We start from the raw sequence: 22,454 nt of genomic DNA, 5'->3' as shown, positions 1-22,454 counted from the left end.
AACAGCACTAGTACGAGCTGATGTCTCAGTAATTAGCCGTAACTGTAGAGTTCCACCTTAAATTGGTGAACCACATACATTCTACCTACAGCTACATTTAAGGTGGAACTGTAAGTGTGAACAGAACTCTGCAGAATGAGAATCTGAGCTGAGCTCCATGTCACAGAAGAGTGAGGAGAGGGGGGTAATCTCTGATTGTGGAACTCTTCTGAAGGAGAATGAGGCCCTAAATGTAACTAAAGTCCAGCAGCTCCTCTGATATCACTGCAGACTGGTGCAGAGCTGCTACAGAGCGGCGCTAGTCGCCTGGGAATGAAGCGCTGCTCTGTTTTATCTGTGTTCTGATGAAGTATCAGGGGGTTGAAGGGCTTAGGATGAGATTAAATGATGTACATCTGAAGGTGTAATGACAGTCACACACTCGTTCACACACCGTCTCTGGAACAGGAATTAATTTAATTAAAGAGTCATTATTCAGAGGAGTGTAATATTAATATTAACATGTTATAATGAACACAGATCGTTCCTACAGTAAACACCAGCACGAGTGGGTTTTAAATGTGAATTCCAGTGTATGCTTTATCTGTTCTGTGTGTGTGTGTGTGTGTGTTAAAAGCAATTTTGAAAGGTCAGGCCTCCAGCCTTTTTCTTATCTGTCTCATCTGAAAAGTACGAAAGGCAAAAACCTGATCAAAATAAAGTCCTCCCTCCGACCTCACACACTGCGGCCAGGACACACACACACACACACACAGAGAGAGAGAGAGGGGTGGGGGTGTATATATTATATACAGTATACTGTGTTTCTATAGTGCTGCTATCTATAGTTATCTTGGACAGGAATGGCCTCATATATCATCTCTCTGTCTCTCTATTTCTTTCTAATCTCTCTCTCTCTGTGTGTGTTTGTGTGTGTGTGTGTGTGTTAGACGAGTGTAAGGCACAGAGAGAACAGTCTGGACACAGTGAAATGACAAACTCATTCATTCATTCATCCATTCACTGCAGGAGCTCTGGCACTGGCCCCGAGCCTCAGCTCTAGGGCGGTAACATGTCGAGACTCGTCCAGGACCACGCCGTCGGATCGGTTTTCACGGTTTAAAGGGGGGGAATTCTACCTTCTGATGATGTCACTGGAAGATAGACACTGTAGGAGTTTTTAGAAACATTTATGACATCATCCTCACTCTTCGCCGCCCTCTAGAGGCGTTAGTGTCAGTAGAGGGGGGGTGTTTCTGATAAAGTGGCCAGTGAGTGTCAGTAGAGGGGGGGTGTTTCTGATAAAGTGTCCAGTGAGTGTCAGTAGAGGGGGGGTGTTTCTGATAAAGTGGCCAGTGAGTGTCAGTAGAGGGGGGGTGTTTCTGATAAAGTGGCCAGTGTGTGTCAGTAGAGGGGGGGGGGTGTTTCTGATAAAGTGGCCAGTGAGTGTCAGTAGAAGGGGGGTGTTTCTGATATAGTGGCCAGTGTGGATTGTTAGAGGGGGAGTTGTGTAATCACAGACGTAAACGGATGTGTGTTGTTTTCTGTTGGTGGAACGTGTGAATACAAGTTAGTTAACACACACACACACACACACACACACAGTTGGCAGCAGGTTTTCCTGTGAATGCCAAACTCGTACTCGTCTCCTTCCCTAAATGGAAAGCTGTTATGTCTCTGGTTGGTGATTGTTGTTGTTGTTGTTGTGTAGAAGCTCATTAGACGTGTTTATACATCAGTATATACCTCTCTGTTTATTTCTCTCTCTCTCTCTGTGTGTGTGTGTACATCTCTCTCTCTCTCTGTGTGTGTGTGTGTACACCTCTCTCTCTCTCTGTGTGTGTGTGTGTGTGCACCTCTCTCTCTCTCTCTCTCTCTCTCTCTCTCTCTGTGTGTGTGTGTACACCTCTCTTTTCTGTTTCTGAGTTGAAAATGTGCTGACTGTGCTGAGTCTCTGAGGGGTTTGTACCTCTCTCCCTCTCTCTCTCTCTCTGTGTGATGGACAGATGAAGTGTGGTGCTCTGTTCCTATCGAGTGGTGTGTAATGGGGTGTGAGAGCTGAAGCTGCTGCTCCTCAGACCTCACTCCCCCCACCCCACGATGAACCGGACGCGTCTCTGGAAACACACCCAGCTCAGTCAGGACTCTACTACAGACACTTCATGACTATTACACCTTTATAACTACACTTCCTGCTGTAATCACAGTAGTGTGTGTTCTTATAGCGCAGGGAACTTCTTGTGTATTATTATTACATGGTTATGGCATGTTAGTTACTAAGTGAAGCCCCCGGAGCGTCCTGTACTTTTCCGAAGAGACGTCAGGGCTGTCCTCGCGCGGTGGACGCAGACCATCACTGACTATCTCCGAAATAACAATGGAACTACAACAAAACAATTACATAACGCACATCAAAGGTGGAGAGGAGGCGACAGAAATAACTTCAGAGCCGAAGGACACCCACGTGGTGGTTTCCGTCGTCATGGCGACCTGGCGTCTCCGGGACTGAATGGTCCTGATGCGTGTGTGTGTTTATTTTTAGTGTTTATTGTGTAAATAATTACAGCTCAGACGTGATTTACCTTTTTCTCTGCAACGTGTGAAAGTGAGGTGTAACGTCCACCAACGGAGACAGCGTCCAACTCTCCGTCCTCCACAGCGTTCACCTCACCGTCCTCCACAGCGTTCACCAGAGTCCAACTCACCGTCCTCCACAGCGTTCACCTCAGCGTCCACCTCACTGTCCACCACAACGTCCACCTCACCATCCACCAGAGTCCAACTCACCGTCCTCCACAGCGTTCACCTCACCATCCACCACAGCATTCACCAGAGTCCAACTCACCGTCCTCCACAGCGTTCACCTCAGCGTCCACCTCAGCGTCCACCTCACTGTCCACCACAGAGTGCAATTCACCGTCCTCCACAGCGTTCACCACAGAGTCCAATTCACCGTCCTCCACAGCATTCACTTCAGCGTCCACCTCATCATCCACCACAGCATTCACCAGAGTCCAATTCACCGTCCTCCACAGCGTTCACCTCAGCATCCACCTCACCATCCACCAGAGTCCAATTCACCGTCCTCCACAGCATTCACTTCAGCGTCCACCTCATCATCCACCACAGCATTCACCAGAGTCCAATTCACCGTCCACCACAGCGTTCACCTCAGCATCCACCACAGCGTCCACCTCACCATTCACCACAGAGTCCAATTCACCGTCCTCCACAGCATTCACTTCAGCGTCCACCTCATCATCCACCACAGCATTCACCAGAGTCCAATTCACCGTCCACCACAGCGTTCACCTCAGCATCCACCACGGCGTCCACCTCACCATTCACCACAGAGTCCAATTCACCGTCCACCACAGCATCCACCACAGCGTTCACCTCAGCATCCACCACAGCGTCCACCTCAGCATCCACCACAGAGTCCAATTCACCGTCCACCACAGCATCCACCACAGAGTCCAATTCACCGTCCACCAGAGCGTTCACCTCAGCATCCACCACAGAGTCCAATTCACCGTCCACCACAGCATCCACCACAGGGTCCAATTCACCGTCCACCACAGCGTTCACCTCACTGTCCAACACAGCGTCCACCTCACTGTCCAACACAGAGTCCAATTCACCGTCCACCACAGAGTCCAATTCACCGTCCACCACAGCATTCACCTCAGCGTCCACCTCATCATCCACCACAGCATTCACCCCAGCATCCACCAGAGTCCAATTCACCGTCCTCCACAGCGTTCACCTCACCATCCTCCACAGCGTTCACCTCACCGTCCTCCATGGCGTTCACCTCACCATCCTCCACAGAGTCCAACTCACCGTCCTCCACAGCGTTCACCTCAGCATCCACCACAGAGTCCAATTCACCGTCCTCCACAGCATCCACCACAGAGTCCAACTCACCGTCCACCACAGAGTCCAACTCACCGTCCACCACAGAGTCCAACTCACCATCCTCCACAGCGTTCACCTCAGCGTCCACCTCACCATTCACCACAGCATTCACCTCAGCATCCACCAGAGTCCAATTCACCGTCCTCCACAGCGTTCACCTCATCATCCACCACAGAGTCCAATTAACCGTCCTCCACAGTACCACCACAGCATTCACCAGAGTCCAATTCACCGTCCTCCACAGCGTTCACCTCAGCATCCACCACAGAGTCCAATTCACCGTCCTCCACAGCATCCACCACAGAGTCCAACTCACCGTCCACCACAGAGTCCAACTCACCGTCCACCACAGCGTTCACCTCAGCGTCCACCTCATCATCCACCACAGCATTCACCTCAGCATCCACCAGAGTCCAATTCACCGTCCTCCACAGCGTTCACCTCAGCATCCACCACAGAGTCCAATTCACCGTCCTCCACAGCATCCACCACAGAGTCCAACTCACCGTCCACCACAGCGTCCAACTCACCGTCCACCACAGAGTCCAACTCACCGTCCTCCACAGCATTCACCTCAGCATCCACCACAGAGTCCAATTCATTGTCCACCACAGAGTCCAATTCACCGTCCTCCACAGCATTCACCTCAGCATCCACCACAGTGTCCACCACAGCTTCCACCTCACCATCCACCAGAGTCCAATTCACCGTCCACCACAGCGTTCACCTCAGCGTCCACCACAGAGTGCAATTCACCGTCCACCACAGCGTTCACCACAGCATCCACCACAGAGTCCAATTCACCGTCCTCCACAGCGTTCACCACAGCGTCCACCACAGAGTCCAATTCACCGTCCTCCACAGCATTCACTTCAGCGTCCACCTCATCATCCACCACAGCATTCACCAGAGTCCAATTCACCGTCCTCCACAGCGTTCACCACAGCATCCACCACAGCGTCCACCAGAGTCCAATTCACCGTCCTCCACAGCATTCACTTCAGCGTCCACCTCATCATCCACCACAGCATTCACCAGAGTCCAATTCACCGTCCACCACAGCGTTCACCTCAGCATCCACCACAGCGTCCACCTCACCATTCACCACAGAGTCCAATTCACCGTCCACCACAGCATCCACCACAGAGTCCAATTCACCATCCACCACAGCGTTCACCTCAGCATCCACCAGAGTCCAATTCACCGTCCTCCACAGCGTTCACCTCACCATCCACCACAGCGTTCACCTCAGCATCCACCACAGCGTCCACCTCAGCATCCACCACAGAGTCCAATTCACCGTCCACCACAGCATTCACCACAGAGTCCAATTCACCGTCCACCACAGCGTTCACCTCACTGTCCAACACAGCGTCCACCTCACTGTCCAACACAGAGTCCAATTCACCGTCCACCACAGAGTCCAATTCACCGTCCACCACAGCATTCACCTCAGCGTCCACCTCATCATCCACCACAGCATTCACCCCAGCATCCACCACAGAGTCCAACTCACTGTCCACCACAGAGTCCAACTCACCATCCTCCACAGCGTTCACCTCAGCGTCCACCTCACCATCCACCACAGCATTCACCTCAGCATCCACCAGAGTCCAATTCACCGTCCTCCACAGCGTTCACCTCATCATCCACCACAGAGTCCAATTAACCGTCCTCCACAGTACCACCACAGCATTCACCAGAGTCCAACTCACCGTCCTCCACAGCGTTCACCTCAGCATCCACCACAGAGTCCAATTCACCGTCCTCCACAGCATCCACCACAGAGTCCAACTCACCGTCCACCACAGCGTCCAACTCACCGTCCACCACAGAGTCCAACTCACCGTCCACCACAGAGTCCAACTCACCGTCCTCCACAGCGTTCACCTCAGCGTCCACCTCATCATCCACCACAGCATTCACCTCAGCATCCACCAGAGTCCAATTCACCGTCCTCCACAGCGTTCACCTCATCATCCACCACAGAGTCCAATTAACCGTCCTCCACAGTACCACCACAGCATTCACCAGAGTCCAACTCACCGTCCTCCACAGCGTTCACCTCAGCATCCACCACAGCGTCCACCTCACCATCCACCACAGAGTCCAATTCACTGTCCTCCACAGCATCCACCACAGAGTCCAATTCACCGTCCACCACAGAGTCCAACTCACCGTCCACCACAGAGTCTAACTCACCGTCCACCACAGCATTCACCTCAGCATCCACCACAGAGTCCAATTCACCGTCCACCACAGAGTCCAATTCACCGTCCACCACAGCGTCCAACTCACCGTCTACCTCATCATCCACCAGAGTCCAATTCACCGTCCTCCACAGCATTCACCTCAGCATCCACCACAGTGTCCACCACAGCTTCCACCTCACCATCCACCAGAGTCCAATTCACCGTCCACCACAGCGTCCACCTCACAGTCCACCACAGAGTCCAATTCACTGTCCTCCACAGCATCCACCACAGAGTCCAATTCACCGTCCACCACAGCATCCACCACAGAGTCCAATTCACCGTCCACCACAGCGTCCACCTCTCAGTCCACCACAGCGTCCACCTCACCATCCACCACAGAGTCCAATTCACCGTCCTCCACAGTACCGCCACAGCATTCACCAGAGTCCAACTCACCGTCCTCCACAGTGTTCACCTCAGCGTCCACCTCATCATCCACCACAGCATTCACCAGAGTCCAATTCACCGTCCACCACAGAGTCCAATTCACCGTCCTCCACAGCGTTCACCTCAGCGTCCACCTCATCATCCACCACAGCATTCAACCCAGCATCCACCTCACCATCCACCAGAGTCCAATTCACCGTCCTCCACAGCGTTCACCTCACCATTCACCACAGTGTCCACCACAGCGTCCACCTCACCATCCACCACAGAGTCCAATTCACTGTCCTCCACAGCATCCACCACAGAGTCCAATTCACCGTCCTCCACAGTACCACCACAGCATTCACCAGAGTCCAACACACCGTCCTCCACAGCGTTCACCTCAGCATCAACCACAGTGTCCACCACAGCGTCCACCTCACCATCAACCACAGTGTCCACCACAGCGTCCACCACAGCGTCCACCTCACCATCCACCACAGAGTCCAATTCACTGTCCTCCACAGCATCCACCACAGAGTCCAATTCACCGTCCACCACAGCATCCACCACAGAGTCCAATTCACCGTCCTCCACAGCGTTCGCCTCAGCGTCCTACACAGCGTTCGCCTCAGCGTCCTCCACAGAGTTCACCTCAGCGTCCACCTCATCATCCACCACAGAATTCAACCCAGCATCCACCTCACCATCCACCAGAGTCCAATTCACCGTCCTCCACAGCGTTCACCTCACCGTCCTCCACAGTACCACCACAGCATTCACCAGAGTCCAACTCACCGTCCTCCACAGCGTCCACCTCACCATCCAACCAGAGTCCAATTCACTGTCCTCCACAGCATCCACCACAGAGTCCAATTCACCGTCCTCCACAGCGTCCAACTCACCATCCACCACAGCGTCCACCTCACCATCCACCATAGAGTCCAATTCACTGTCCTCCACAGCATCCACCACAGAGTCCAATTCATCGTCCTCCACAGCGTCCACCACAGCCCAATTCACCGTCCTCCACAGCATTCACAACAGAGTCCAATTCACCGTCCTCCACAGCGTCCAACTCACCATCCACCACAGCGTCCACCTCACCATCCACCATAGACTCCAATTCACTGTCCTCCACAGCATCCACCACAGAGTCCAATTCATCATCCTCCACCAGAGTCCAATTCACCGTCCTCCACAGCATTCACCACAGAGTCCAATTCACCGTCCTCCACGGCGTTCACCTCACCATCCTCCAGAGTCCAACTCACCGTCCTCCACAGCGTTCACCTCAGCATCCACCACAGAGTCCAATTCACTGTCCTCCACAGCATCCACCAGAGTCCAATTCACCGTCCTCCACAGCATCCACCACAGAGTCCAACTCACCGTCCTCCACAGCGTTCACCTCAGCGTCCACCTCACCATCCACCACAGCATTCACCTCAGCATCCACCACAGAGTCCAATTCACTGTCCTCCACAGCATCCACCAGAGTCCAATTCACTGTCCTCCACAGCATCCACCAGAGTCCAATTCACCGTCCTCCACAGCATCCACCACAGAGTCCAACTCACCGTCCTCCACAGCGTTCACCTCAGCGTCCACCTCACCATCCACCACAGCATTCACCTCAGCATCCACCACAGCATTCACCTCAGCATCCACCACAGAGTCCAATTCACTGTCCTCCACAGCATCCACCAGAGTCCAATTCACTGTCCTCCACAGCATCCACCAGAGTCCAATTCACCGTCCTCCACAGCATCCACCACAGAGTCCAATTCATCGTCCTCCACAGCGTCCACCACAGCCCAATTCACCGTCCTCCACAGCATTCACAACAGAGTCCAATTCACCGTCCTCCACAGCGTCCAACTCACCATCCACCACAGCGTCCACCTCACCATCCACCATAGACTCCAATTCACTGTCCTCCACAGCATCCACCACAGAGTCCAATTCATCATCCTCCACCAGAGTCCAATTCACCGTCCTCCACAGCATTCACCACAGAGTCCAATTCATCGTCCTCCACAGCGTCCACCACAGCATCCACCAGAGTCCAATTCACCGTCCTCCACAGCATTCACCACAGAGTCCAATTCACCGTCCTCCACGGCGTTCACCTCACCATCCTCCAGAGTCCAACTCACCGTCCTCCACAGCGTTCACCTCAGCATCCACCACAGAGTCCAATTCACTGCCCTCCACAGCATCCACCAGAGTCCAATTCACCGTCCTCCAGAGCATCCACCACAGAGTCCAACTCACCGTCCTCCACAGCGTTCACCTCAGCGTCCACCTCACCATCCACCACAGCATTCACCTCAGCATCCACCACAGAGTCCAATTCACTGTCCTCCACAGCATCCACCAGAGTCCAATTCACCGTCCTCCACAGCATCCACCACAGAGTCCAACTCACCGTCCACCACAGAGTCCAACTCACCGTCCTCCACAGCGTTCACCTCAGCGTCCACCTCACCATCCACCACAGCATTCACCTCAGCATCCACCAGAGTCCAATTCACCGTCCTCCACAGCGTTCACCTCATCATCCACCACAGAGTCCAATTAACCGTCCTCCACAGTACCACCACAGCATTCACCAGAGTCCAACTCACCGTCCTCCACAGCGTTCACCTCAGCATCCACCACAGAGTCCAATTCACCGTCCTCCACAGCATCCACCACAGAGTCCAACTCACCGTCCACCACAGCGTCCAACTCACCGTCCACCACAGAGTCCACCTCACCATCCACCACAGAGTCCAATTCACTGTCCTCCACAGCATCCACCACAGAGTCCAATTCACCGTCCACCACAGCATCCACCACAGAGTCCAATTCACCGTCCTCCACAGCGTTCGCCTCAGCGTCCTCCACAGCGTTCGCCTCAGCGTCCTCCACAGAGTTCACCTCAGCGTCCACCTCATCATCCACCACAGAATTCAACCCAGCATCCACCTCACCATCCACCAGAGTCCAATTCACCGTCCTCCACAGCGTTCACCTCACCGTCCTCCACAGTACCACCACAGCATTCACCAGAGTCCAACTCACCGTCCTCCACAGCGTCCACCTCACCATCCAACCAGAGTCCAATTCACTGTCCTCCACAGCATCCACCACAGAGTCCAATTCACCGTCCTCCACAGCGTCCAACTCACCATCCACCACAGCGTCCACCTCACCATCCACCATAGAGTCCAATTCACTGTCCTCCACAGCATCCACCACAGAGTCCAATTCATCGTCCTCCACAGCGTCCACCACAGCCCAATTCACCGTCCTCCACAGCATTCACAACAGAGTCCAATTCACCGTCCTCCACAGCGTCCAACTCACCATCCACCATAGACTCCAATTCACTGTCCTCCACAGCATCCACCACAGAGTCCAATTCATCATCCTCCACCAGAGTCCAATTCACCGTCCTCCACAGCATTCACCACAGAGTCCAATTCATCGTCCTCCACAGCGTCCACCACAGCATCCACCAGAGTCCAATTCACCGTCCTCCACAGCATTCACCACAGAGTCCAATTCACCGTCCTCCACGGCGTTCACCTCACCATCCTCCAGAGTCCAACTCACCGTCCTCCACAGCGTTCACCTCAGCATCCACCACAGAGTCCAATTCACTGTCCTCCACAGCATCCACCAGAGTCCAATTCACCGTCCTCCACAGCATCCACCACAGAGTCCAATTCACCGTCCTCCACAGCGTCCAACTCACCATCCACCATAGAGTCCAATTCACTGTCCTCCACAGCATCCACCACAGAGTCCAATTCATCGTCCTCCACAGCGTCCACCACAGCCCAATTCACCGTCCTCCACAGCATTCACAACGGAGTCCAATTCACCGTCCTCCACAGCGTCCACCTCACCATCCACCATAGAGTCCAATTCACTGTCCTCCACAGCATCCACCACAGAGTCCAATTCATCGTCCTCCACAGCGTCCACCACAGCCCAATTCACCGTCCTCCACAGCATTCACAACAGAGTCCAATTCACCGTCCTCCACAGCGTCCACCACAGCCCAATTCACCGTCCTCCACAGCATTCACAACAGAGTCCAATTCACCGTCCTCCACAGCGTCCAACTCACCATCCACCACAGCGTCCACCTCACCATCCACCATAGACTCCAATTCACTGTCCTCCACAGCATCCACCACAGAGTCCAATTCATCATCCTCCACCAGAGTCCAATTCACCGTCCTCCACAGCATTCACCACAGAGTCCAATTCATCGTCCTCCACAGCGTCCACCACAGCATCCACCAGAGTCCAATTCACCGTCCTCCACAGCATTCACCACAGAGTCCAATTCACCGTCCTCCACGGCGTTCACCTCACCATCCTCCAGAGTCCAACTCACCGTCCTCCACAGCGTTCACCTCAGCATCCACCACAGAGTCCAATTCACTGTCCTCCACAGCATCCACCAGAGTCCAATTCACCGTCCTCCACAGCATCCACCACAGAGTCCAACTCACCGTCCTCCACAGCGTTCACCTCAGCGTCCACCTCACCATCCACCACAGCATTCACCTCAGCATCCACCACAGAGTCCAATTCACTGTCCTCCACAGCATCCACCAGAGTCCAATTCACCGTCCTCCACAGCATCCACCACAGAGTCCAACTCACCGTCCACCACAGAGTCCAACTCACCGTCCTCCACAGCGTTCACCTCAGCGTCCACCTCACCATCCACCACAGCATTCACCTCAGCATCCACCAGAGTCCAATTCACCGTCCTCCACAGCGTTCACCTCATCATCCACCACAGAGTCCAATTAACCGTCCTCCACAGTACCACCACAGCATTCACCAGAGTCCAACTCACCGTCCTCCACAGCGTTCACCTCAGCATCCACCACAGAGTCCAATTCACCGTCCTCCACAGCATCCACCACAGAGTCCAACTCACCGTCCACCACAGCGTCCAACTCACCGTCCACCACAGAGTCCAACTCACCGTCCTCCACAGCGTTCACCTCAGCGTCCACCTCATCATCCACCACAGCATTCACCTCAGCATCCACCAGAGTCCAATTCACCGTCCTCCACAGCGTTCACCTCATCATCCACCACAGAGTCCAATTAACCGTCCTCCACAGTACCACCACAGCATTCACCAGAGTCCAACTCACCGTCCTCCACAGCGTTCACCTCAGCATCCACCACAGCGTCCACCTCACCATCCACCACAGAGTCCAATTCACTGTCCTCCACAGCATCCACCACAGAGTCCAATTCACCGTCCACCACAGAGTCCAACTCACCGTCCTCCACAGCATTCACCTCAGCATCCACCACAGAGTCCAATTCACCGTCCACCACAGAGTCCAATTCACCGTCCACCACAGCGTCCAACTCACCGTCTACCTCATCATCCACCAGAGTCCAATTCACCGTCCTCCACAGCATTCACCTCAGCATCCACCACAGTGTCCACCACAGCTTCCACCTCACCATCCACCAGAGTCCAATTCACCGTCCACCACAGCGTCCACCTCACAGTCCACCACAGAGTCCAATTCACTGTCCTCCACAGCATCCACCACAGAGTCCAATTCACCGTCCACCACAGCATCCACCACAGAGTCCAATTCACCGTCCACCACAGCGTCCACCTCTCAGTCCACCACAGCGTCCACCTCACCATCCACCACAGAGTCCAATTCACCGTCCTCCACAGTACCGCCACAGCATTCACCAGAGTCCAACTCACCGTCCTCCACAGTGTTCACCTCAGCGTCCACCTCATCATCCACCACAGCATTCACCAGAGTCCAATTCACCGTCCACCACAGCATCCACCACAGAGTCCAATTCACCGTCCACCACTGCATCCACCACAGAGTCCAATTCACCGTCCTCCACAGCGTTCACCTCAGCGTCCACCTCATCATCCACCACAGCATTCAACCCAGCATCCACCTCACCATCCACCAGAGTCCAATTCACCGTCCTCCACAGCGTTCACCTCACCATTCACCACAGCGTCCACCTCACCATCCACCACAGAGTCCAATTCACTGTCCTCCACAGCATCCACCACAGAGTCCAATTCACCGTCCTCCACAGTACCACCACAGCATTCACCAGAGTCCAACACACCGTCCTCCACAGCGTTCACCTCAGCATCAACCACAGTGTCCACCACAGCGTCCACCTCACCATCCACCACAGCGTCCGATTCACCGTCCACCACAGCGTCCGATTCATTGTCCACCAGAGCGTCCACCTCACTATCCTCCACAGCATCCACTTCACCATCCACCACAGCGTCCGATTCACCGTCCACCACAGCGTCCGATTCATTGTCCACCAGAGCGTCCACCTCACTATCCTCCACAGCATCCACTTCACCATCCACCACAGCGTCCGATTCACCGTCCACCACAGCGTCCACTTCTCCATCCACCAGAGCGTTCAATTCACCGTCCACCACACCGTCCACCACCACGTCCAACTCACTGTCCACCACAGTGTCCACTTCACCCTCCACAGCGTCCAACTCACTGTCACCACAGCGTCTACTTCACCATCCACCACAGTGTCCGATTCATTGTCCACCAGAGCATCCTCCAGAGCTTCCAACTCACTGTCCTCCACAGCGTTCAACTCACTGTCACCACAGCATCCACTTCTCCATCCACCAGAGCGTTCAATTCACCGTCCACCACACCGTCCACTTCACTGTCCACCATAGCGTCCAACTCACTGTCCTCCACAGCGTCCGATTCACCGTCCACCAGAGCATCCACCACAGCGCCCAACTCGCCTTCCTCCACAGCGCCCAACTCATTGTCCACGACAGTGTCCACCGCAGCGTCCAGTACAGCGTCCACCACAGAATCCACCACAGCGTCCGATTCATTGTCCACCAGAGCGTCCAACTCACCGTCCACTACAGCGCCCAGCACAGCGTCCGAGTCACCATCCACCACAACCTCCACCACAGCGCCCAACTCGCCGTCCTCCACAGCGCCCAACTCATTGTCCACGACAGTGTCCACCGCAGCGTCCAGTACAGCGTCCACCACAGAATCCACCACAGCGACCGATTCACCATCCACCACAGTGTCCGATGCATTGTCCACCAAAGCGTCCAACTCACCGTCCACTACAGCGTCCAGCACAGCGTCCGAGTCACCATCCACCACAGCGTCCAACTCACCATCCACAATGTCCAATTCACTGTCCACCACTCTGTCCACCACACTGTCCACTAGAGCGTCCAACTCACCATCCACAATGTCCAATTCACTGTCCACCACACTGTCCACTAGAGCGTCCAACTCACTGTCTACCACAACCTCCATCACAGAGTCCAATTCACCGTCCAGCACAGCATCAACCATAGCGTCCACCAGTGTCCACTTCACTGTCCACCACAGCGTCCAGTTAACCATCCACCAGTGTCCACCGCAGCGTCCAGTTCACAGTACACCGTGTATAGAGTGTGTGTAGAGTGCGTGTAGTGTGTGTAGAACGTGTGTAGAGTGCGTATAGTGTGTGTAGAGTGCGTGTAATGTGTATAGAGTGCGTGTAGTGTGTGTAGAGTGCGTGCAGTGTGCGTGTAGTGTGTGTAGTGTGTATAGACTGCGTGTAGTGTGTATAGAGTGCGTGCAGTGTGTTTAGAGTGCGTGCAGTGTGTTTAGAGTGCGTGCAGTGTGTTTAGAGTGCGTGCAGTGTGTTTAGAGTGCGTGCAGTGTGTATAGAGTGCGTGCAGTGTGTATAGAGTGCGTGCAGTGTGTATAGAGTGCGTGCAGTGTGTGTAGAGTGCGTGTAGTGTGCGTAGTGTGTGTAGAGTGTGTAGAGTGCGTGTAGTGTGTATACAGTGTGTTTATTGTGTTTAGAGTGCGTGTAGTGTGTATAGTCTGTGTAGTGTGTATATTGTGTATAGAGTGTGTGTAGAGTGCGTATAGAGTGTGTGTAGTGTGTGTAGAGTGCGTATAGAGTGTGTGTAGTGTGTATAGAATGCGTGTAGAATGTGTATAGTGTGTGTAGAGTGCGTGTAGAATGTGTGTAGTGTGTGTATTGTGTATAGAGTGTGTGTAGAGTGCGTGTAGTGTGTATAGTCTGTGTAGTGTGTATATTGTGTATAGAGTGTGTGTAGAGTGCGTAAAGAGTGTGTGTAGTGTGTGTAGAGTGCGTATAGAGTGTGTGTAGTGTGTATAGAGTGCGTGTAGAATGTGTATAGTGTGTGTAGAGTGCGTGTAGAATGTGTGTAGTGTGTGTATTGTGTATAGAGTGTGTGTAGAGTGCGTGTAGTGTGTATAGTCTGTGTAGTGTGTATATTGTGTATAGAGTGTGTGTAGAGTGCGTAAAGAGTGTGTGTAGTGTGTGTAGAGTGCGTATAGAGTGTGTGTAGTGTGTATAGAGTGCGTGTAGAATGTGTATAGTGTGTGTAGAGTGCGTGTAGAATGTGTGTAGTGTGTGTATTGTGTATAGAGTGTGTGTAGAGTGCGTGTAATGTGTATAAAGTGCGTGTAGAATGTGTGTAGTGTGTATAGAGTGCGTGTAGAGTGTGTGTAGTGTGTATATAGTGCGTGTAGTGTGTGTAGACAGAAGTTGAGTTTCTGTATGTCACTATTCATCTAAAGTCCAACAGCGCCCCCGTGTGTCCTCCTCAGTCAGGACCTGGATATTACTGACTTCATTCACTTTAATGACTTCTCTATTCAACAAACAATGAAGACTTCTTCAAAGGCTCTCGTCACAGAGGAAGTGTTTATTATGTGTCAGTGTTAAAGCCCAATCAGTGAAGACCCTGGGAGTCGCCGCGGTAACAGCCCCCTACACCGCTGTGAGGATCTGACGGCACTCGGCCACGTCACGTCGTCACTGAGGCCCGGTGCTGATGGGTCACATCTGGATCCTGAATCATTCCAGATGTGCAGGGCGGAGCCTGGGCTGGGCACTTCCTCTCTGTGGAGTGTGAGCCAATGAAATGTGTGGGGGTTCGTTAGGGGCTCTGTCTCCTTCTCGCTCTCTGTTCTTCACTTATTCCCTCTCTCTCTGCTTCATTATTCTGTTTATTCCTGCGTGACCTCGGTCCGTGGAGGCTCTTGTCGTTTTCTCCGTGCGCTGTTTCTCTCATGTTTGTCGTTTAATTAAGAGACAAATGTGAATCGCCTTGGTTACCTGCGAGGCTCGTTATGCTAACGAGGTGAATTCATTATCTTTTGGACGACTTTGCCGCTCCCAAGTGGACGCTTCCCGGAGAAAAACAAAGGTGCGGAGCCGAGGGTCGGGACACGGCGTCTTTAACGACGCTCTCCGAGATCAAACCGAGCTGACGAGAGAGAGAGAGGGAGGGCGACCCGATTTACATAATTAACATAATTAACGCCATTTACATAATGTACATCATTTACATAAAACAACCCCCTCCTTTCATCTCAGAACGGACGGGTCGCTCCTCTGGAGTCAACCCTGACACCTCCGTAACCACGGCAACACGCTGGGGGGGGGGGTTAATGTGCAGCTACTCCAGAGGAACCCAGTCTCCTGGAGGACTACACTCATCACAGAGAGAGAGAGAGAGAGAGAGAGAGAGAGAGAGAAAGAGAGAGGGGGGAAAGAGAGAGAAAGGAGAGAGAGAGAGAGTGAAGGGGGGAGAAAGAAAGAAGGGGGAGAGAGAGAGAGAAGGGGGGAAGAGAGAAAGAGAAGAGGGGGAGAGAGAGAAAGAAGGGGGGAAGAGAGAGAAAGGAGAGAGAGTGGTCAGAGAGATAGAAGAGAGACAGAGAGAGAGAGACTCAGAGAGAGAGAGAGAAAGAGAGAAGGGTCAGAGAGATCGAAGAGAGAGAGAGAGAGAGAGAAAAGAGGGAAATGACAGAAAGCAATAAAGAGTATAGTGCAATAAAGCAATAAAAAGCAATAAAAGGAAAAGAAGGGGTTAAACTGACCAATGAGGGGCGTAAAAATAACCTCACACCCCAAACACGAGCCACGCCCACCAAGGAACCTAAACATGTACCGACCACGCCCCCTAGTGTAAGCCACGCCCCTGCCCGTGTCCTGCAGGCGTCCTCACAGCTGTCCTAGTGAAGACGCAGTGGTTTTGTTCGTCTCCAGGTGCTGTTTCTGCGCGCTCAGCTCCCAGGGGTCGACCGCCCCGTCCAAACCGTTATTGTTCTCCGGGCCTCAGCCGCGGAACCGACTGTTCTAGGTCACCGAGTCTCCGGGGGTCCGGCCTTTATCAGCGATGACCCTCAGCAACAACAGCAACACCAACCTACAGCTAAGGGTCAGCACTTCATACTTATTTATAAACCCTCGGGCTGCGTCCCAAACCGACGCGGTGCTCCCTAAGTAGGGCACTCCACAGCAGCAGCTAAAACTACTGAGGCCTCCTTCAGCTGCTAGGAACGTGGGGGTGGTGTTTTAGTGCATTGAACATTACGCACCATGTTTTCAGACACTACCACACAACGCGACCCCAAAAGAGTGCACTATGTAGTGAATACGGAGCATTTTCTGCTGTTCACAATCCACACACACCCTGCTCTGTCCTGAGTGTTCACACCGTGCTTTAAAACCCGGATTTTAAACACTGTCACCATTTATAAAAGTCTTTCAAACCACTCACGGTCTCAGGAGAGCCGCTGCGCCGGGGGAAAAGCTCCTAAACCCGGATTCATGGCCCTTTTCCTCGCGGAACCGTCGGGCAGTGGAAGGTTCCGACGTCAAACCTTTGTGAATTCAAAGCTTACGCTGTTCCTGCTCAGATTCCGCGGTGGCCTTGGACCAATCAGCGCCGCGGATCTGGGGTGAATGAGACCTCTGTGAACCAATAGCAGGGCGTTTTAGGTAAACAGACACGAGAGCTTTGCTGCGATTGGTCAGTCGCTGTGTCGGGGGCGGAGCCAAGGGTACAGAAGCGCTACGGAAACCCTTCCAGGCCAATATTGATACATTCAGTGTTTTTGTTAGCAACGGGCTAGTTTAGAGATTCCGTTTACATTTCTATCACAAAAAAATAAAGCAGGAAAAGTCTGAATTAAAAACTCACCTCCCTGTTCCACCTTAAATGCTTTAATTTAATCTTTAATTCTCGGCTAATTAAATAAATGGGGAAAAATGGACAGATTTGTCAACTATTAAAAATAATCACTAGTTACAGCCCCAACACACACACACACACTCATTGGGGTTTAAATTAGCCTGTTGTCTGTTTAATGTCACGTCAGGGTGCGTAGTGTGTGTGTGTGTGTGTGTGTGTTAGGAGATAAACACCACTGTCTGGATTCATTAGATCTGCTGTTATTTCCCCGATGTCTAAACACTTCTGGCTCGTCCACGCAGAGCCAACCCCACCCCCCCTCTCTTCCCTGAAACAGTCTTCATATCCCACTACCCCCCCCCCCCCCCCCACACACACACACACACACACACAGAGAGAGAGATAATGGGAGCGGTTCTCAGGAGGTTCCCTCTGGATCCACATCAGCTTTAATTAAAAGCTTCTGAAACACGATCACAGATAAGAGCTGTTAATAACACAGCGCTCCGCTCCACAGAGAGACACATACAAACAGCACAGGCCCTCTGTGTGTGTGTGTGTGTATGTGTGTACACAGTAAAAGTTATTGACCTGATTTATGAGTTTTCCACTGGAGATCCACTCTTCAGTCGGATTCAGCCCCAGCACCAGGATCACAGACATGAGAGAGGGAGGGAGGGAGGGAGGGAGAGAGGGAGAGAAGAGGGACAGAGGAAGAGTATCAAAGGAAAGGAACAGGGAAGGACCAAGCAGAGGCAAGAAAGAAAGAAGAGAATAAGAAAAAAACATGGACGGAAATAAAGAATGTAGGAAGAAAAAAGAAAGAAGGAAAGGAAGAATGAAGGAAGGAAAGAAGAAGAGATAGAAAAATGGAAGTGAGGAAGGAAAGGAGAAAGTGAATAAAGAGGAAGGCAAAGGATGATGATGGATGAAAAAAGGATTAAAAAGTTAAAATGAACAAATGAATAATGAACAACAGAAGGGAAGAAAAAACAAAAAAAGGAATGAGAGAAAAAAGGAAAGCAAATGGAAAGAAAGGAAAAATGACAAGTAAAATATAATGAAGGAGAAAAGAAAAGAGAAGAACGAGAGGATCTAGGAAAAAAAGAAAGGGCAATGAACAAAGGGAAAAGGGAAAGAGAGAGGGAAAGAAGGGAAGAAAGAAAGGACATGGATAAACAAAAAAAAAGAAATATTAGAAAAGAAAAAACAGAAAGAGTGTAAACCTAATCCACTCATTTCTGTGAAGTGTAGTAGCGGCGTGTGTCCAGCAGGTGACGCCACAGTCCACCTGAACGTCCACTGTGTGTCTATGGAGACAGATGCACTTCCTGATGATTCTGGAGGACAGAAGAGGGTAATGCACAGAAAAACTGTCTCCACAGAGCCCCAGGGAGCCTTCACCTTTCACACAGGCTTCTACAAAATGCTTTTAGCGTTCTCCTCCGAGCGTGTTGAGTCTGATGAACAGAGGTTAGTGTTCTCCTCCGAGCGTGTTGAGTCTGATGAACAGAGTTTAGTGTTCTCCTCCGAGCGTGTTGAGTCTGATGAACAGAGGTTAGTGTTGTCCTCCGAGCGTGTTGAGTCTGATGAACAGAGGTTAGCGTTCTCCTCTGAGCGTGTTGAGTCTGATGAACAGAGGTTAGTGTTCTCCTCTGAGCGTGTTGAGTCTGATGAACAGAGGTTAGCGTTCTCCTCCGAGCGTGTTGAGTCTGATGAACAGAGGTTAGCGTTCTCCTCCGAGCGTGTTGAGTCTGATGAACAGAGGTTAGCGTTCTCCTCCGAGCGTGTTGAGTCTGATGAACAGAGGCTAGCGTTCTCCTCCGAGCGTGTTGAGTCTGATGAACAGAGGCTAGCGTTATCCTCTGAGCGTGTTGAGTCTGATGAACAGAGGTTAGCGTTCTCCTCCGAGAGTGTTGAGTCTGATGAACAGAGGTTAGCGTTCTCCTCCGAGAGTGTTGAGTCTGAAGAACAGAGGTTAGTGTTCTCCTCTGAGCGTGTTGAGTCTGATGAACAGAGGTTAGTGTTCTCCTCTGAGTGTGTTGAGTCTGATGAACAGAGGTTAGCGTTCTCCTCCGAGTGTGTTGAGTCTGATGAACAGAGGTTAGCGTTCTCCTCCGAGTGTGTTGAGTCTGATGAACAGAGGTTAGCGTTCTCCTCCGAGAGTGTTGAGTCTGATGAACAGAGGTTAGCGTTCTCCTCCGAGAGTGTTGAGTCTGAAGAACAGAGGTTAGTGTTCTCCTCTGAGCGTGTTGAGTCTGATGAACAGAGGTTAGTGTTCTCCTCTGAGTGTGTTGAGTCTGATGAACAGAGGTTAGCGTTCTCCTCCGAGTGTGTTGAGTCTGATGAACAGAGGTTAGCGTTCTCCTCCGAGTGTGTTGAGTCTGATGAACAGAGGTTAGTGTTCTCCTCCGAGCGTGTTGAGTCTGATGAACAGAGGTTAGTGTTCTCCTCTGAGCGTGTTGAGTCTGATGAATAGAGGTTAGTGTTCTCCTCTGAGCGTGTTGAGTCTGATGAATAGAGGTTAGTGTTCTCCTCTGAGCGTGTTGAGTCTGATGAATAGAGGTTAGTGTTCTCCTCTGAGCGTGTTGAGTCTGATGAATAGAGGTTAGTGTTCTCCTCTGAGCGTGTTGAGTCTGATGAACAGAGGTTAGTGTTCTCCTCTGAGCGTGTTGAGTCTGATGAACAGAGGTTAGCGTTCTCCTCTGAGTGTGTTGAGTCTGATGAACAGAGGTTAGTGTTCTCCTCTGAGCGTGTTGAGTCTGATGAATAGAGGTTAGTGTTCTCCTCTGAGCGTGTTGAGTCTGATGAACAGAGGTTAGCTTTCTCCTCTGAGTGTGTTGAGTCTGATGAACAGAGGTTAGTGTTCTCCTCTGAGCGTGTTGAGTCTGATGAACAGAGGTTAGTGTTCTCCTCTGAGCGTGTTGAGTCTGATGAACAGAGGTTAGTGTTCTCCTCCGAGCGTGTTGAGTCTGATGAACAGAGGTTAGCGTTCTCCTCTGAGCGTGTTGAGTCTAATGAACAGAGGTTAGCGTTCTTCTCCGAGCGTGTTGAGTCTGATGAACAGAGGTTAGCGTTCTCCTCTGAGCGTGTTGAGTCTGATGAACAGAGGTTAGCGTTCTCCTCCGAGCGTGTTGAGTCTGATGAACAGAGGTTATTGTTCTCCTCCGAGAGTGTTGAGTCTGATGAACAGAGGATAGTGTTCTCCTCTGAGCGTGTTGAGTCTGATGAATAGAGGTTAGTGTTCTCCTCTGAGCGTGTTGAGTCTGATGAATAGAGGTTAGTGTTCTCCTCTGAGCGTGTTGAGTCTGATGAATAAAGGTTAGTGTTCTCCTCCGATCTCTGGATCCAGCATCATCTCAGAGGCACTGGATGCTGTTAGACTCATGTGCAGCTGCTCCACGGCTGAAGCCCCTGCTTCTGAAGGGCCGTTACGTATCTGAGCGCCGTAACACACGAGTACTGGAGGGCGTGAGTCATGTAGAGCACCTTTAAAGACCGTGGACATTGAAATAACATCGCTCATCCCCTGCTCCACACTCCCCTGACTGACTGCTGACCTTTCCGCGCTGACAGTGAGCCATGAAACCGGTTGTGGACAAATACCAGCGGTCATCAGCCCTGTATGAGACATGACAGCTCGAAAAACAGACTTAAAGGTGCTGTAGGCGCTTTTGAGAAGACAGCAGTGTGTCACAGGGCGTCAGACACTGCATCACGGAGAGCACTAGAGATTACAGAAAGGAGGAGTCCAGCGGCTTTGAGAAATCCACTCCTAATCCACCTTTCCCTCCCCCTCGGCTCCCCCTAGGGGTGGGGGGTCTCTGAGCGAGGTGGAGACTATGATCTGAACAGTGGTGGCGAAGGTAACCAGACGTCCTCGTGAGGGGGGTAATATCGTCCAGTGTCTGTGAGACGAACTCAGGGCTCGTTCCTGTCTCCTCTGAGGAGACGTTGGACAAGCTGGTGTCCAGAGACTTTTGTCCAGCTGGTGTGTGTGTGTGTCTCTCTCTCTGAATGCTCCCTGAGACGGAAATAACGAGTGTGTGACGATGTCACGCATGAATTCACAGCTATGTTCCGATGTGTGTTTTCTGTCACAGCGAACATCTCATGAGTGGGAGATGTGGAGGGTCTGTCACCTGTCAGTGTGTGTGTGTGTGTGTGTGTGTGTGTGAATCATGCCTCATTCGTCCACATCGCTGTGACACTCTGTCCATTCTCCTCTGTCCACCACGTGTCCTTTTTCTGCCTCCTCCGGCTACTGACGACTCCTTGGCCAGAAGTGTGTGGACGCCCCTCTACTCTTCAGGGAAGGCTTTAGTCTGGATGTGTGAACATTGCTGTATGTGGATTGTGTGCTTCCTGATTAATACTGTACTCCAGGAGTCACTGCTGTGTCTGATCCACTCTGAACACACCACCACCACGTCACACCTGCTCTGTGGGGGTCCCGAGGGGGGTCAGGAAGTATGCAGAGCCACAGACAGACAGCGTGTAAGGGTAGATGTACAGAGTGATTGGGGTGGGTCACGTTCCGCTGCAGTCAGCCGCTCTCCGTCGCCCTCTAGAGGCGTCATTTAGACATTCGTCGGTGTTTCCTTCTCTTCGGTTCCTTCTGTTCTCTTTGATCTCAGGTTGGATCTCCGCTCCGTAGATCATCTCAGGTGGGGAGAGTTATTTCGTCCTCCTTCCTGGAAGTTTTTTCCTCCTCCGTTATTAAAAGTCCTCCGTCTCCCTCGGTGAGGTCGTAAATCTGCGCCGGCCGACGGAGCTGATAAATGGTGGTAACTGCACAAAAACAAAAGGCAGGATCTGAGACGCGGGGCCGCGGTGTTCTCCTCTGATGCTGCGTATCGCTGGGGGGATCTATACGTGGGGAATATTTCATTTTCTGA

Source organism: Hoplias malabaricus, chromosome 2 (genome assembly GCF_029633855.1).
Source record: "Hoplias malabaricus isolate fHopMal1 chromosome 2, fHopMal1.hap1, whole genome shotgun sequence".
NCBI lineage: Eukaryota > Metazoa > Chordata > Actinopteri > Characiformes > Erythrinidae > Hoplias > Hoplias malabaricus.
The sequence above is the reverse complement of the archived record's forward strand: the minus strand, read 5'-3'. Positions refer to the sequence as shown.